This window comes from Falco rusticolus, chromosome 5 (assembly GCF_015220075.1).
Source record: "Falco rusticolus isolate bFalRus1 chromosome 5, bFalRus1.pri, whole genome shotgun sequence".
In the NCBI taxonomy this organism is placed as follows: domain Eukaryota; kingdom Metazoa; phylum Chordata; class Aves; order Falconiformes; family Falconidae; genus Falco; species Falco rusticolus.
The window spans coordinates 58603779-58616190 of record NC_051191.1 but is presented as its reverse complement, the minus strand read 5'-3'; positions in this window follow the sequence as shown (position 1 = coordinate 58616190).

The window sequence follows — 12412 nt, the reverse complement described above, 5'->3', positions numbered from 1 at the left end:
CATTATCCATGGGAGAGCAGAGGCAGTGCGCTGTCTTGGGGTCTCATAACCTTGGCAAATGCTGCTAGACATGAGGCGGGGTTGCCAAAGCTATGAGGCATCCAGGACCAGGGAGAGAAAATCCCTGTAGTCAGGGCCTAGGCAAAAGAAGTCTGGGGATGTGGGCAATCCCTGGAAATCACTGGCGAAATATTATCACCATGGGAGCCACTCCTCGAGCTGCTTTTGTGGTCACTCGGACAAAGAGTGTCTCAGGATGTGGAGGATGCAGCCCCTGGGGTGTTCCCTGCCAGACATGCAATCACCATCGGCCATTTTTGGTCTCCTCCATCAACATGGAAGAGGCAGTTAAATTACAACACCCTTGGGAAAGAAGCATCAAAGACAACTAAATGCAGGAGAAAGACAAAGCTTGCTGCCTCCTGTGTCTGTGTGCTTCTCTTTTCAAATCAAAATCACTTTTCATGTTTGCTTTCCTTCTTTGCTTCTGCCTGGCAGGACTGTGTTGGCTGTTCATGTTTTTAAATGCCACAGTGACCCAGATATGGAACAGGCAGGTGGTGATCCAGGCAGTGGGCTTCTATCTAACTCTGCTTATGCAGCCAGCTATGAATTGCTGAAACGGAAAGAAATCAAAGCCTAATCTCCAGTGACCCATACACGGGCATCGTAGCACTGTCAGTCTGGAACTGGGGCACTGAGACACAGGCTGCGAAGTAGAGACATGGTGAGCTAGCCTAAGGAATCCATCGCGCCCTCTGGTGAAGCAAGCACTGGTGCCAACCCTGCATCTACTCACTGGCTTTGCTTTTCAGCAGCACCTACCGTGCGCATCTCCGGGCTGGGGAAGATGCTGGCTCACAGGCAGTGCAACGGCTGAGGGCTTTGGAGAACCCCTGTTGAAGTGGTAATTTGTTTCAAAGCAGGTAAACTGCCTGCTTATAGTGTAAGAAAGGTTCTGTCCTGGGTCCCACGGTGAGCAGCAAGAGGTAGGTGGGATCTGTACAGCCCAAATTGCTCTGAATGAGCTAGCTTCTCTGATTATTCTGGTCTCTTTTGTGGGCTCCCTTTATGTGAAGGTGACAACAGAGCAAAGGGTTGTTGGTGCAATCGAAGGCTGCCTGGACAGGGCATGTGAGGCAATCGATGGGTGCTGGTAGAGGCAAGGGAGGTGCAAGGCTAACAGTGGGGCTGCTGAGAGGCAGGAGGGGAGATCTTGTGTAAAGCATGCCTGTGCCTCCTCAGTCCTAAACTGGTTCCTAGTTCGAGCAGTGACTTGGCACCTTGCAATCAATAACAACATCTATCCTTTCAAACCCTTTGGTGGTAGAGAAGACTGTTCATCCTCCTGCAGAGGAAGGAGTTGGGACACAGGAAAATGGTATGTATTAGCCCAAGGTGCACAACAGTTAACAACAAAGAAGGACTAAAAAATCCAGCTTCTTCAGTCCTAGGCTCTGCTCATGGGGATTTCCTTCATCCTACAGATGCCACATCCACGGTATTTTTTAATCCTGCTGAACTCTCCCCTGCTCTTTAGGAAGCAGAGAAACATGTGCCATGACTTTTCACCTCCGTAATGTCCCCTTCCTTCTGTTGTTAGCTCTTTTTTGTTTTCCCACTTTCCTTCCATCTCAAGCCTTCCTCTCCTCGTGGGCTAAATCACAGCCCTCTGTGTGGAACACCTTTGCTCCACAAAAGGCCAGCGACACCATGAATAAATCCCCTCTGAAGTGTTTTGCCTGGCTGACCTACATTTGCTGCTGCTTTGATTATGTGTCCTCAGCAACTTTAATGAAACAAAAGCTAATTTTCCTGCTCATGCCATTCATACTGATTTGTGGCAGGACAGTCTTCCCAGTACTGATTTGCCAGGTTTTGCTCTCAGTCCCAGCATTAGCAGCAGTGGTGTGCTGTCCTGACCTCCATGCTGTTGTCCTGTCGCTGTCCCTTGCCTGTTCTCATCCTGCTTTGTGCTTCTCAGCCTGTGTCCGTTCCTGTGGTGCGTGCATGGCCTCATCCTGTGCATTTCCTCAGAGCCACCAGCTTCTGCTCAGCGATCACCCAGCCACCCCTCTGGGGCTCCCTCCACAACCCATTTGCTCCTTCTGCTGGATGCAGCACGCTGTGTGTGTGCGTTGGCTAGAACCTGTAGGAAGCCAAGCGATGGTGATGATGCACCCCTCCGTGCTTCCAGTCACAAGGAAGGTGGGAATGACCCCAGTTAAAGAGTTGCTCAGAGCTGTGATGATTGTTAGTGGTGATCACATCTATTGTAACAGGAGTTCAGGGAGAGTGTGGATCCGGGCCTTGCTGTCTGGAAAGAAGGGAGTCCCTGCTTCCGTGCATTTCGGCCAAATACGTTGACAAATAGCAGAGGTGAAGACTGTATTATGTTAGAGAGAAAAATGATTGCTGTGCTTCTCTGCAGAAGGTAAACGGGTTTCTGTTTAAGCGTAAGTTAAATATCAGAGGAATGATGATCTTACGAATGAAACACAACACCTCCGGGGGCTTATTCCTGTATCAGCCACTAATTCACAGTGTGACCTTCAGTAATTCATTCAAACTCTCTCTGCCTCGGTCACTTCTTGTGGCAAACAAGCCCAGTGACAGATTCCTTTCTTGTAGAGGTCTTGTAAGGACTATGCATCTCCACGAGATCTTACGGGATACATCAAAGGCAAAGCATTTTTTTCACCGAGACTGCATTTAATATCCTCAGTGCTGTAACATGCCACATTAGCTCACCAGTGCTAAGCCTGGAGCCTCCCACAGAGCCCGTCCCACTTGCCTCATGCAAAGGCGTGTGTTGCCCCTCCACAGCCACTTCTCAGCACAGTTCCTTCCTCTGCCCCTGCTTTCCTGGGTATCTTTTTAGCCTCCCTAACACCTCCTCCCTTGCCATAGCATGCCGGTCTTCAAAGAAGAGCCCTTGCCTCAGCACAGATGAGCGCAGCCAACCATTTCCCTTTAAAAGGAGATGTTGCCTCAGCAACCAAAGTTTTGAAGTTGGGCAAAGTTCTGAAAAAAATCCCCCAATTGTGATAGGAAATGACACTTGGGAACAAATGTACCATGTTGCCATGGCAGCCTGAATACTTGCATGGAACTTGGTGTTTTGAAAATATAAAAAGACCGTGCTTCAAGCCAGTCCAACTAACTTAATGCCTTTGTCAGGTAGCTGCACACCAAGTGTCTGGTGTTTACATTTCATACCTGGCATGTGAGTGACTCCACTTCTGAAATGGAAGTAGCTTCTGCTCTCGATCTGACAGAGGACTTTGCGAGACTGCTGGTTTTTTCTGGGTTGCCTTGGCTGTTATTGATCTGTTTGGGTTATTTCTGTCATTTGAAGTCCATCAGTTCTTGGTTGTCTTGGTTTCCACATCTGCGTTTTATCTGTAATTTCATTTAGTGCATTTTATGCCAGTGTCTGGGCTAAAAACAGCAGGTGATTTGTTCAGATACATGGATCCTCTTCCTAGTCCCACAATAATCCATCCCTTTCCTTTGAGCCATCAGGTGTGTGGGTGGCTTTCAGGGGCTACAGTCTGCTTCATTCAGCTCTTTGAACTGAACCAAATGTGATTTTTCTCCATCAGGTAGATGCCTTCTAATTGCAGTGAGGAAGAGGGTAATCGGCCTGAGGGTATTCCTGTGACCCTCTTTGCAAGCCTAAAGGTGAACAGAACTCCTGTGAGAGCCTGTAAGACCATCCACATCTGGAGTTCATCACCATTTCCCCTAGAAAGGCCTGATTCTCATTTGGCATCTACTGACTAGGGCTCCCTGTGGCCTGGGAAGCTGAGAAGAGAAGGAGAGAGGGAAACTAGATTTCAGTGATCTGTTGCTGTTATCCTTCACTATTTCAGGCAGCCAGCCCTCTGGTAAAAGCAACGTGGGTAGGAAAAGAGCTGTGAAATGCAGAAGGGAAACAGCCACTGGTCCAGGTATGTGAAGGTTAAATCCCAAACAGCTCACAAGAGGAGAGAGATTCTGAGTATTTAACTGAGAAATAATGTGGGGCCCTGACACCACGTTTCATTCTTTGCTGGTGAACTCTTGTTGAGAGCTGAGCACAGGGACAGCTCTCTCAGCTGGGCAGAGCCAACCCTCTTCTGTTGGCAGGAAAACACTTCAGCTGAGGACCCACTGTGCTGTGGGTGCAGCACGGCTGGTGATGGGACCCCATGTGCCAGTCTGGGCTGGGTGCATGGGCAGAGCACCGTGCCGTGAGGACTTCCCACCCTGGGCTGGGCCACAGCTCAGAGATCACATTCCACCATCATCTGTGAAGACCTTTTGTTTTTCCTCATCCACCATAGTGTATGTTTCTATTGCCCAATCCATCCTTGCATCATATCATCCGTGGTTCAGCTTCATCTTTATTGGCCTCCCCCCGTTGCCCTGGGTGGTCCAGCGTTGGCTGCTGTTACTCGTAGGCTGTGTGGGAGTGACCTAATTTGGAGAGACTGTGGAAAGAGCATCGGGAAGCCCGCAGGGGAGTGGGGATTTCTGTGCTCCTTGGCAGGAGCTCAAGCCACGTACCCAACCCCTGCTGCTCTTCAGCTGTCTTCCCTGGGTCACCTACTCCCCTGGTCTGCATGTACATCTCACCCCAAACTTCTCCAGTCAGAGTAATAAGGAGACAGTTTATCTCAAGCACTTTGAAAAGGGCGTCACTATTCTTAACGTAATTACTTGGCATTGCAAAGGTTTCTAGTGTCTCATTTCCCCTTGACAGTTTTATGATGGAAATGTTTTTTTACTCTGGGCTCTCTCCTTTGTGTTTTTGTGTGGCGCTTACAATAGGGGCTACTCAGTGCTTGTTCTCAAGCAGCTCAGATGAGAGATTGGCTCCAGACAAAACGCGCAGCTGGCTCCAAGGAGGCAAGCAGAGAAATGCAGCATGTTTCGTAAGGATGCACTCCGCTTAGCCCCAGCTCCGTAGCCTCCAGTCCCCACACCTGTCTTGCCTTTCCTTGGCCTCAGCAGCTGCAGCAGGCTTGAGGGAGAGGACGGGTCCTGGGGCCAGGTTCCTCTTTGCAGCAGTGCCCTCCCCGCACTGTTTGGGACTGCAGGGCTGTCAGCTTCGGTCCCTCTGCCACTGCCTAACTTCTGCTTCTTATCTACTGTTTGTACAGAGCCGTGCCAATGGATGGAAAGGTGTGGTATTTACCGGACAGATGAAGATGGGATCTGGAGAACAGTGTGAGAAGAATGGAAAGGACATGAGGTCACTTTGAATATTTACTTGAAATGAAGCCCTTGATCTGAGCTTGTCTGATGTCTATTGCCGTTTTCCTGGAGACTAATTACACAATTGAAAAAAATGTATAAAATCTGTAATCATCAGTACGTTTGAGATTGTTCCAGTTTACCAGAAGAGCACTCGCTTGTGCTCAAGCCTACAGCAACTGCATTCAGGAGGTTTATTTTGTGCCATGAGGGCTAAATATGTTTCTGAGACCCATACTTTACAAACTTAGAAGGGCAGAAACCTGTTCTCTTTCCATAGTAGAGAAAAGGAAAAGCCTATTTCTGGCAAGCATCGTTTACTGGAATTAAAGTATCACCCTGCCCATCATCCTTCCCACTGCATCTTGTTATTTTCCATGGAACAGGTCTGTCTTTTGACTGAGTACGTGGTATAAGGGTGTCACAGTCACCATATGAGGGACAGGACATTGAAAGCAGATGGTGTGTACTGCAGCCTGAATCTGTCACCCTGCCCCAGTGGTGGAGGCTTTCAGGGAGTGGGATCTGTGTAGGGTGTTCAGATAAGGAGTGAAGGTCAGTTTCATGTTATGTTAGTATCTTCCCTGGGGTGTAGTTTGTATTAGTAGGGATGAGTAAAGCTGGATTGATGGGAATGAAGCAGAAATGGTTTCCTAGAGAAGTCCCAGTGGATCCATGGTGGTGGCTTTGCTAATACTTTCTTGCTCAGAGTTGACTCACTGTCTGGAGGGGACCTGATCAACAGCTGCAGAACAGAGCCTGGTGACATGGATTTTTCCAGAATGGTGAAGATCGCCACGAACTGTTACCTCTGACAGTTCCTCACAGAACCTGTAAGGTTTCTGCAGGAAGGAACTGTTGCATGACTAAGCGGTTGCCTGCAATTCTGGTGCATTGCTTGGGTCTTGCTGCTTTTGATATGTGCAAGAGTTTGTGTCTGTGTGTGTGTGCATGAATGCACTCATCTGTAAGTTGTAAATCACCATGCCCCTCAGCTGAAGAAAGCTGTAGCTCTTTGTTCCCGAAGACCCCTGAGAACTGTCAGATGAAAACACTACCAGCATAAATAAGCAGGGAGATCTGCAATTTCCCACATCCCAAAATAGGAATGTGGCTGCGATTTCTCACCATACTTCTATTTTTTCTTTTTTTAAAAGGGGCTCATGGCTGAATGAATCCCTGCTTTCTGGTCTCAGCAGCTGGCACAAACCTCTCTTTATAGTGTGTGAACAGGTGTGCAGAACCAGTCCCAGTCCCAGGGCTGGATCAGTCCATGGGTTCCTGCCCCCCATGCACTGCTGAACTGAAACTGCAGGAATTAATTAGAAAGTCAGGGAAGGAGAGAGGGAAGAGGGAACTGAAGGTCACACTGGATTTTGGCACCTATGGGACAAAGCAGGGTGGGGGTAGTATTGCTGACAGTGCTAGAAAGAAGAAGGAAGGGCACATGAGGGCAAATAGATTAGGTGTTTGGTGCCAGTAGTTGCCACAGATTATACAGAAGGAAATATGAGAAAGGTCATGGAGAACCTACATCGAGGAGGAAGATAAGGGAAGGGACATTGCAGAGATGCCAGAAGAAAAGACAGTAGCTAAGGGGACAAGAATGGGGTTGTTGTGGGGGAGAGAAGAGGGGACCCCAGTAAAACTGGATAAAGGGTGTCAGAAAGGAGGCCCTTAGGGAGGAACTGAGGATCTTATAGCTGGTGCAAGTTCTCGATGGCTGAGGCCGATCCAGCAGATCAAGACAGGGGTTGTTAGCATGCCACAGGGCTACTTACCCCTATGCTGGTGTACAGTTGTCCCACCAGTGACAGCAAGACACAGGGCCAGTGCAGGCAGCCAGCTTTGGAGCTCTGTGTCACAGACTGCCTTTGTGCAGCAGGAGGTAGCTGATGGAGCTTGGTACCCTGGCTGAGGAACAAAACCCAGGACACAGGAGCAGTGACAGAGCAGCAGTGAGCAGGGATGGGTTGGGGCCAAACTCAGCTTGCAACCACTACAAAACATGTTGCTGCACACTCATGTTAAACAGATGTCAGCTGTTGGCCAGCCACCTTTGGCCAAGTTGGAAAAAGTGCCAGCATGCACCAAGATAAGCACACCCTGCCATTGAACAACATGCTTTCTCCCTGGCCTCCTCTACATCAGAGGGACCTCTAGTCCTTAAATACAAGGACGTTGGTTACCAGAAGACGTGGACTCCTCCTGGACGTTTGCTCTCCACCTAAAAGCTATCTGTCCTACAGCAAGGTGTGCTGTGATATTGCTGAGTTAGTAGGACTAGATACAGCCCAGCAATTTGCAACCAGGGCAGAATGCTTCCTGGGCCCCAGGAGAGCCCGGAGCTGCACTCCTGCTTCTTGTGTGCATCCCTGAGGGTCTCTAGTTTGGCCCTGCACTGATCTGGGCTTCACGTGTGACCATTTGGTAATGGCCAACATGAGATGCAATGGTAAAATGGGTTTTCCAGCAACCGTTTCCTCAACAGAGCTCTCATGTCTGAAGACAGGAGGGCCAGCATGTCCTCTTGGGACTGGCTTGCACCCAGCCCTGAGCCCAAAAGCACTATTGCTGTGCAGAGGCAGCGGCAGCATAGCTCCCATGTCCAGGGGAATGTGCAGAATGCAGCAGAAAGAGACACAAGCATGCTGATGAAGTTGACACCAGGAATACCTGAAATCAGAAGGGAGGAGGGAAGCATCATCTCTAAGTACTGAGGCCATTAGGATGGACATGGAGTACCGCAGAGTGGAACAAGCAATGACAGGTATACTAAAATAAATGACTCGGAAAAAGGTCGATGATACTTGGTTTGCCAGAGCCAACTTGTGGTGAGCGTGCGGGCTGTGACACGCAGAGCTGACCACTTCCAGATGGCTCATTTTGAGGGAACCATTGCCCTGAGAGCATTCAGGCAGTGCCATCTAACCCTGATGAGGGTGGATTTCAGCAGAAATGTCATAGAGGGGGGCATAGGCAAGGGTCTTTGCATTGTTGGTAGGCAAACCAGGTCAGCAAATGAAAAATTTTAGTGAAATAGAAAAATAAGGGGTTTTTTTCAAACTTTCATGTTCTTAATGTTTGCTTTATCATAAAGAAAAGAAAAACATTGGAATCTGAGAAGGAAAAAAAAATCTTTTTAAATTTTCAATACTACATTTTCCACCAAAGCCAGGAATGAAAATTGGTATGGCATTCATCTTGGAAGGAAGAAAACAGGTAATCTCTAAACACACTAAAGGAAAAGGCTGGTAGCTTTCTGCAAGTGTTTTGCCATGCCACATCCCAGGTCTCTCTCATTTTACTCAGAGGATTATTCCATGAGTACCAACTTAGGGCACCCTTTGGTAACAACATCCCTTCAGCATGGTCTTCCTGGGACAGCTCAGATAACAGAACAAAACAATTCTTCCTCTAAAAACAGCTCCCAGACAGTCTCTGAGCACTCTCAGTCTGGTTACATACGTAAGTGGCTTTTGAGTACAAGATGTGATTTGGTCCTTACAAACTCCCACCCTTAAAGAAATTTACATTGCTGCTTCACAGGGAATGTTTACTCCTGCTTCCCTGAGTTCCAGCCGTCAAACAAATGGGTTTTGCTTAATGAAAAGCACTCTGCAGGAGTGCTCCCTCAGCTAGGGGATGGGGGGTCAGGAAAGGAAATAAATGGGGAAGAAAGAGATGTATTTCTTCTCTTTGAACTGCAGATTTGTGGCAGGATCCCCCATTCTGCAAATTTGTTATACATGGGGTTGTTTGACTTCAGAGTTAAAAATCCATAAAGCAAACTAATTCATTTTAAGCTTCCCACATGGATCTTAAAAAGAACAAGATATTTTTTTGTACTGCAGCACAATTGGGAGTCTTTCATTATTTCATTTTCTCTTTTTCCCCCACTACCCTAGCAGGGTGGGATGTGTTTCTAAAGGATACTGTGCCTCTTTCTTGCCAGAGCAGGACTCCCTGTTTCATGACAGAGAACAAGTCCAGTTGAGAGGGGTCAGAACCTTTAGGGAAAAGGGTAGTGTTACAGCACTGCAGAAAACCCAGATTTAGCAGAGGGATGATTCCCATCACAACTGACCCCGTAAATGAATGTTCTCAAAAGATTTAAAAAGATGTTGGTAGTGAGTATTAAATGGAGTCAAGCTGTTTAAAAGACATTTGGAAGATTAATGCTGGTGTCGTAGCAACCTCCAGACAGCAGTTCTCAGCTCTCCTTGCTGGTGCGTTGTGTTTGCTCTGGCTCTGGAAATAGCGCTGCTCCTAGTCTTAGCATGGCTGTGTTCACAGAGGAGTGCTTTCTGGGATCCAGGGTCCTGATGGCATTTACAGCTACATATGCTGTTAAAGAGCAGTTGCAGTCACAGCGGTGAGCTGTGAGAGGAAAAGGACACCTGGTAGCAGACCCGTACTTCTTCCTCTGTGCATCCAATATGGTGACAGAAACGAGAGTCATGATTTCCAAAGCAGGTTCGTGTGATTCGTGTCAGTGGGGCTAAGGTGAATGTCAGGTAAAAACAGCTATGGTGGTGCAAACCCAAGATTCAGCTTTCCTTTGCCTCTTCCAGCAGACAGTTTTGCATGCATAAGGAAGAGTACAGCACGCAGGGTAAATCTGGAGCGGTCTTGCCTCTGGAGAACCCTTCCAAAAATCAGTGGTTACAGGGATTCCTGAGCTGGGAGATGCTTCTGGGTGACTATGCTTAATAATCACTGGAGAACCTGGTTATAGCTACCACAACACCTCAGCAAGAAGTTCCACTGTGCAATAATGAGCATTTCTTGCCAAGATTCAGAGGGTTCTTACTGCTGTCATTGTAACTACATTTTCATACTTGACAGTTTTCAAAACATTGTAAAACTACAGGAGAGTGAACTGGATGCAGTTCTGCATGTGTCAGGTTGTGAGCTGAATTTAGTGTTTCAGCTTAGACTATTGCTAGAGAAAGAAATACTCTCAGCAGCGTGGTGATGAGCAAAAAACCCTCTCAACCATAAAGCAAACAGAGAAAACAAATAACTCTGTTATTATTATTTATAAGATGAGAATATTTCCTATTCCTAAGAAATAACACGCAAAGTTATTTTCACAGAACATTTTTGCAGAGCATCTCTGTGCTGAATTCTATGACCAAAAAAGGGGGGTTTGGTGTTTCTCAGCTGCTTTTCCCAAATCCAGGTATCACGTAGCATTTTCCAGACATCTTAAACACTTATTTGGCCTGTGAACACACTCGATGTCACAGTGTTGTGACACTGTTGTGACAGCCAAACGATGTTCCTATAACCTTGTCTGGTACCAAGCTTACCCCTTCACACAAGCAAAGGCTACTGTGGAGCTTTCACCTTATGAAAATATTCCTAGGGTGATGGAAGAGGGCAAAATTTAAACAGTGGTTGAGAAAAGAGGGTTATGCAAGAGTGAAATGTTTCACATAACCAACAAAATTAAAAAAGAAAACCAAACATTAGAAATTAACAAAACAACAGAGAGAAAATCAGAAATATTTTGAAGTGCAGCAGTGCATCTTCATGGAGATGCCCTTTATACAGCCTAGTGCCACTGGGTTTGCTCTCTACTCACCATTTAAGGAGCTCATTGCATTGTCGGTGCATCACTGCGACATTGACTCTACTATGCAATGAGTAACTGTGTGTGCTTTCAGTGAAAATCTCCACACCCCTAGCTTGGTTTCTATAGCCATGTTCTTGTAACCACTCTTGAGATGATGCCTGATATTGTTCCATTTATTCATTAATAACATGTGTTGTGGCCAGGCTTTCACAAAGTTTTTAATAAACTTCTCCACCACGACTTACATTAAAATGAAAAATTATCGATGACCCCTTTTGCAAGCCATTAACAATGACAAGCAATTTGGCTGATGAATCACAAGTTTGCTGTAGATGTAGGCTATGTTTGTGTCCATCTCAGTGGAGTCTGTCCCCTTCTTCTCCATGGTAACTGCTCTGCCTCTGACATCACTAGCCAAAATAGAGCATGGAGGTTATAAAATCCTGAGAGTGTGTGGGATGGGGAACGGTAGAGAGAGAATGAAAATACAATTCAATAAAGGAAACTTCCTTAACACTTAAATCACTGGATACAGTCCAGTGCATCACTCAGGCAAAGGACATCTGAAATCTGAGAAACAGGGATATCAGCATTTTGGAGCTGGAAATTTGGTTAAGATTATTGAGGCAAGTTGGAAAGCAAAAGCATCAGTGACTCCTTTTTGGACTGAGTCCTGATGCACTCAATCCATATGATTTTCTTTCTTGGCATCAGAGATCCTCTTCATCACAATGAGGGTAAAGAGCCCCATGTTGCTAGTCAGGAAAGCTCTTTGGCAACTAGGGAATACAACAAAACAACAGCAGAGATCTCAGAGTCTAAGTGTACTAAAGCAGATGCCAGTACTACTCAATCTTCATCATAATCTTTATCTGTGATCCGGGATGCTGCTTCTCTAAAGCTCAGACCCCAGAAACCATGAGCTAGATGACCATCTTACCTTCAATTGAAAAAAAAGGGGAGGAGGGAGGAAGGAAAAAAAAAAAAGAAATAAAAAAAGCAGACTTTTGTGTTAGGAAAGACAAATCTGACAAAAAAGACCAACATACCTTGGAAGTTCAAAATCAGAAGGGAAAGACAATGAACCTAAAGTTTTTAATCCATGAACATTTTACAGTTAAAAGTACAATTGGGAATTTTCTAGACCCCAGTTTAATGCTCTGGAGCCATCAGTGCTGCAGTTTGGATTCCATTGGAGGACAAGAGAGCTTAGGAGTTGTAACGCAGGGTGGTGGGAAACACCAGGTACAGGGAAAGATGACAAGGCCAGGAGGATGTTTAGGCTCTGTTCGTTTGAGCAAGGCTGTCAGTCTTGGGAGGGTTAAGTGTTTCCAGGGGAATGGAAACTCAGCTCCAGCTTTGTCACAACTCTGACGTGACAACACGTATAAAGTAAACAGAAGTGGAGTGTTAAGATAATGCACATATACCAGGTCTGTGCAATGTCGGGATCATTTCGGTTCACTTCACAAAGCTATTATCCCTTTTTTACTTGCATGGTTAGACAATTTTAAACGTCCTGTGGACTGTTTCATTTAGGAGAAAAAGGCTCATAACGGAGCCCTGTATTTCCTTACTGCAGCCCTGTTT